This window comes from Triticum aestivum, chromosome 6B (assembly GCF_018294505.1).
Source record: "Triticum aestivum cultivar Chinese Spring chromosome 6B, IWGSC CS RefSeq v2.1, whole genome shotgun sequence".
Lineage (NCBI taxonomy): Eukaryota > Viridiplantae > Streptophyta > Magnoliopsida > Poales > Poaceae > Triticum > Triticum aestivum.
The window spans coordinates 146,615,290-146,621,289 of record NC_057810.1 but is presented as its reverse complement, the minus strand read 5'-3'; positions in this window follow the sequence as shown (position 1 = coordinate 146,621,289).

The window sequence follows — 6,000 nt, the reverse complement described above, 5'->3', positions numbered from 1 at the left end:
TCATACAAAAAATAAAGACAACTCCTATGGCTCCTGCCGGTTGTCATACTCATCGACATGCAAGTCGTGATTCCTATTACAAGAACATGATCTCATACATCACAATATATCATTCATCATTCATCACAACTTCTGACCATATCACATCACATGACAATTGCTGCAAAAACAAGTTAGACGTCCTCTAATTGTTGTTGCATCTTTTACGTGGCTGCAATTGGGTTCTAGCAAGAACGTTTTCTTACCTATGAATAACCACAACGTGATCTTGTCAACTTCTATTTACCCTTCATAAGGACCCTTTTCATCGAATTCGCTTCAACTAAAGTGGGAGAGACAGACACCCGCCAGCCACCTTATGCAACTAGTGCATGTTAGTCGGTGGAACCGGTCTCACGTAAGCGTACGTGTAAGGTTGGTCTGGGCCGCTTCATCCCACAATACCGCTGAAGCAAGATAAGACTAGTAGCGGCAAGCAAGTTGACAAAAATCTACGCCCACAACAAAATTGTGTTCTACTCGTGCAATAAAGAACTACGCATAGACCTAGCTCATGATGCCACTGTTGGGGAACGTTGCAGAAAATTAAAAAATTTCCTACGGTTTCACCAAGATCCATCTATGAGTTCATCTAAGCAATGAGTCAAGGGAGTGAGTTTGCATCTACATACCACTTGTAGATTGAGTGCGGAAGCGTTCAAGGGGATGGTGATGATGGAGTCGTACTCGCCGTGATTCAGATCACCGATGACCAAGTACTGAATGAACAACACCTCCGCGTTCAACACACGTACGGTACGGGCGATGTCTCCTCCGTCTTGATCCAGCAAGGAGGAAGGAGAGGTTGAGGAAGACAGCTCCAACGGCAGCACGACGGCGTGGTGTTGTTGGTGCAGCAGTACTCCGACAGGGCTTCGCCAAGCACGTACGAAGGAGGAGAGGTGTTGGGGAGGGGAGGGGTTGCGCCTTGGCTTGGGTGTTCAGCCCTCCCCTCACCCCTCTATTTATAGGGGAAGGGGCAAGGGGGCCGGCCCCTCTAGATGGGATCTAGAGGGGGGCGGCGGCCAGGGAGGGGGGACTTGCCCCCCAAGCAAGGAGGTGACGTTTGGTACACCCAAAGCACTCCTACGGTATCCGGGAGTTACACGATCTCATGGTCTAAGGAAGAGATACTTGACATTGAAAAAGCTCTAGCAAAACGAACTACACGATCTTGTGCTATGCTTAGGATTGGGTCTTGTCCATCACATCATTCTCCTAATGATGTGGTCCCGTTGTCAATGACATCTAATGTCCATAGTCAGGAAACCATGACTATCTATTGACCAACGAGCTAGTCAACTAGAGGCTCACTAGGGACATGTTATGGTATATGTATTCACACGTGTATTACGATTTTCGGATAATACAATTATAGCATGAATAAAAGACAATTATCATGAACAAGGAAATATAATAATAATGCTTTTATTATTGCCTCTAGGGCATATTTCCAACAAATTCTGCTCCAGTGGTTGTTCCCCTTATTATAGAAGCACTTAGTCTCAGGTTTGGGTTCAACCTTGGGTTTCTTCACAAGAGCAGCAGCTGATTTGCCGTTTCATGAAGTATCCCTTCTTGCCCTTGCCCTTCTTGAAACTAGTGGTTTCACCAACCATCAACAATTGATGCTCCTTCTTGATTTCTACTTTCGTGGTGTCAAACATCGCGAATACCTCAAGGATCATCATATCTATCCCTGATATGTTATAGTTCATCACGAAGCTCTAGCAGCTTGGTGGCATTGACTTTGGAGAAACATCACTATCTCATCTGGAAGATCAACTCCCACTCGATTCAAGTGATTGTTGCACTCAGACAATCTGAGCACAAGCTCAACGATTGAGCTTTTCTCCCTTAGTTTGCAGGCTAAGAAAATCGTCGGAGGTCTTATACCTCTTGACGTGGGCACGAGCCTGAAATCCCAATTTCAGCCCTCAAAACATCTCATATGTTCCGCGATGTTTCGAAAACGTCTTTGGTGCCTCTACTCTAAACCATATAACTGAACTATCACGTAGTTATCAAAACGTGTATGTCCGATGTTCGCAACATCCACAAACGACGTTTGGGGTTCAGCACACTGAGCGGTGCATTAAGGACATAAGCTTTCTACTGTCCGCATAATCGCTACTTTCAACTTTCAACTATATTTTCTCTAGGAACATATCTAAATAGTGGAACTAAAGCGCGAGCTTACGACATAATTTGCAAAGATCTTTTGACTATGTTCAGGATAATTAAGTTCATCTTATGAACTCCCACTCAGATAGACATCCCTCTAGTCATCTAAGTGATTACATGATCCGAGTCAACTAAGCCGTGTTCGATCATCACGTGAGACGAACTAGTCATCATTGGTGAACATCTTCATGTTGATCGTATCTACTATACGACTCATGCTCGACCTTTCGGTCTCTTGTGTTCCGAGGCCATGTCTGTACATGCTAGGCTCGTCAAGTTAACTTAAGTGTTTCGCGTGTGTAAATCTGGCTTACACCCGTTGTATGTGAACGTAAGAATCTATCACACCCGATCATCACGTGGTGCTTCGAAACGACGAACTTTCGCAACGGTGCACAGTTAGGGGGAACACTTTCTTGAAATTTTAATGAGGGATCATCTTATTTACTACCATCGTTCTAAGCAAATAAGATGCATAAACATGATAAACATCACATGCAATCAAATAGTGACATGATATGGCCAATATCATTTTGCTCCTTTTGATCTCCATCTTCGGGGCTCCATGATCATCATCATCACCGGCATGACTGTTGGGGAACATAGCAAAAATTCAAAATTTTCCTACGAGTCACCAAGATCTATCTATGGAGAGACTAGCAATGAGGGGAAGGAGAGTGCATCTACATACCCTTGTAGATCGCTAGGCGGAAGCGTTCAAGAGAACGGGGTTGAAGGAGTCGTACTCGTCGTGATCCAAATCACCGGAGATCCTAGTGCCGAACGGACGGCACCTCCGCGTTCAACACACGTATAGCCCGATGACGTCTCCCATGCCTTGATCCAGCCAGGAGAGAGGGAGAGGTTGAGGAAGACTCCATCCAGCAGCAGCACGACGGCGTGGTGGTGGTGGAGGAGTGTGGCAATCCTGCAGGGCTTCGCCAAGCACCGCGGGAGAGGAGGAGGACTTGGGAGAGGGGGAGGGCTGCGCCTGAACTTCGTGTGAAGCTCCCATGCGCCTCCCCACTATATATAGGGGTGGAGGGGCTGGTTTCTTGCCCTCCAAGTCCATTGGGGCGTTGGCAAAGGTGGGACGAAAGAAATCCCATCATTTCCTTCCCCACCGATTGTTATCCCCCCTTTTTAGGGATGTTGATCTTATCCCTTCGGGATATGATCTTATTCCTTCTAAGGGGGGATCTTGGTGCGCCTTGACCAGGGGTGTGGGGCCTTGCCCCCACTACCCACGTTCATGTGGGCCCCCCCATGCAGGTGGGCCCCACTCCAGAACCTTCTAGAACCTTCCCGGTACAATACCGAAAAATCCCGAACATTTTCCGGTGGCCAAAATAGGACTTCCCATATATAAATCTTTACCTCCGGACCATTCCGGAACTCCTCGTGACGTCCGGGATCTCATCCGGGACTCCGAACAACATTTGGTAACCACATACAAACTTCCTTTATAACCCTAGCGTCATCGAACCTTAAGTGTGTAGACCCTACGGGTTCGGAAGACACGTAGACATGACCGAGACAACTCTCCGGCCAATAACCAACAGCGGGATCTGGATACCCATGTTGGCTCCCACATGTTCCACGATGATCTCATCGGATGAACCACGATGTCAAGGACTCAATCGATCCCGTATACAATTCCCTTTGTCTAGCGGTATAGTACTTGCCCGAGATTCGATCGTCGGTATACCGATACCTTGTTCAATCTCGTTACCGGCAAGTCTCTTTACTCGTTCCGTAACACATCATCCCGCGATCAACTCTTTGATCACATTGTGCACATTATGATGATGTCCTATCGAGTGGGCCCAGAGATACCTCTCCGTCACACGGAGTGACAAATCCCAGTCTCGATTCGTGCCAACCCAACAGACACTTTCGGAGATACCTGTAGTGCACCTTTATAGCCACCCAGTTACGTTGTGACATTTGGTACACCCAAAGCATTCCTACGGTATCCGGGAGTTGCACAATCTCATGGTCTAAGGAAAAGATACTTGACATTAGAAAAGCTTTAGCATACGAACTACACGATCTCTGTGCTAGGCTTAGGATTGGGTCTTGTCCATCACATCATTCTCCTAATGATGTGAACCCGTTATAAACGACATCCAATGTCCATGGTCAGGAAACCGTAACCATCTATTGATCCACGAGCTAGTCAACTAGAGGCTTACTAGGGACATGGTGTTGTCTATGTACCCACACATGTATCTGAGTTTCCTGTCAATACAATTATAGCATGGATAATAAACTATTATCATGAACAAGGAAATATAATAATAACTAATTTATTATTGCCTCTAGGGCATATTTCCAACAATGACACCATGATCTCCATCATCATGATCTCCATCATCGTGTCTCCATGAAGTTGTCTCGCCAACTATTACTTCTACTACTATGGCTAACAGTTTAGCAATAAAGTAAAGTAATTACATGGTGTTGTTCATTGACACGCAGGTCATACAATAAATTAAGACAACTCCTATGGCTCCTTCCAGTTGTCATACTCATCGACATGCAAGTCATGATTCCTATTACAAGAACATGATCAATCTCATACATCACATATCATTCATCATATTCTTCTTGGCCATATCACATCACATAGCATACCCTACAAAAACAAGTTAGACGTCCTCTAATTGTTGTTTGCATGTTTTACGTGGCTGCTATGGGTTTCTAGCAAGAACGTTTCTTACCTATGCAAAAACCACAACGTGATATGTCAATTGCTATTTACCCTTCATAAGGACCCTTTTCATCGAATCCGATCCGACTAAAGTGGGAGAGACTGGCACCCGCTAGCCACCTTATGCAACAAGTGCATGTTAGTCGGTGGAACCTGTCTCACATAAGTGTACGTGTAAGGTCGGTCCGGGCCGCTTCATCCCACAATACCGTTGAAACAAGATTGGACTAGTAACGTAAGCATATTGAACAAAATCAACGCCCACAACAACTTGTGTTCTACTCGTGCAAAGAATCTACGCATAGACCTAGCTCTGATACCACTATTGGGTAACGTAGCAGAAATTCAAAATTTTCCTACGAGTCACCAAGATCTATCTATGGAGAGACTAGCAACGAGGGGAAAGAGAGTGCATCTACATACCCTTGTAGATCGCCAAGTGGAAGCGTTCAAGAGAACGAGGTTGAAGGAGTCGTACTCGTCCTGATCCAAATCACCGGAGATCCTAGTGCCGAACGGACGGCACCTCCGCGTTCAACACACGTACAACCCGGTGACGTCTCCCATGCCTTGATCCAGCAAGAAGAGAGGGAGAGGTTGAGGAAGACTCCATCCAGCAGCAACACAACGACGTGGTGGTGGTGGAGGAGCGTGGCAATCCTGCAGGGCTTCGCCAAGCACCGCAGGAGAGGAGAAGGGAGAGAGGTAGGGCTGTGCCAGGGAGAGGTCAAACTCATGTGTTGGCAGCCCTCAAGACCTCAACTATATATAGGGGAGAGGGAGGGTGGTGCGCCCCCTCTAGGGTTTCCACCCCAAGGGGTGCGGCAGCCCCAATCCCATCTAAGGGTGGCGGCCAAGGGGGGGAAGAGGGAAAACTTGCCCCCCAAGTTAGGTGGAAGCACCCCCTCCCCAAACCCTAGGCGCCTTGGGCCCTTGTGGGGGGGGGCGCACCAGCCCACCTGGGGCTGGTCCCCTCCCACACTTGGCCCATGTAGCCCTCCGGGGATGGTGGCCCCACTTGGTGGACCCCCGGGACCCTCCCGGTGGTCCCGGTACGTTACCGA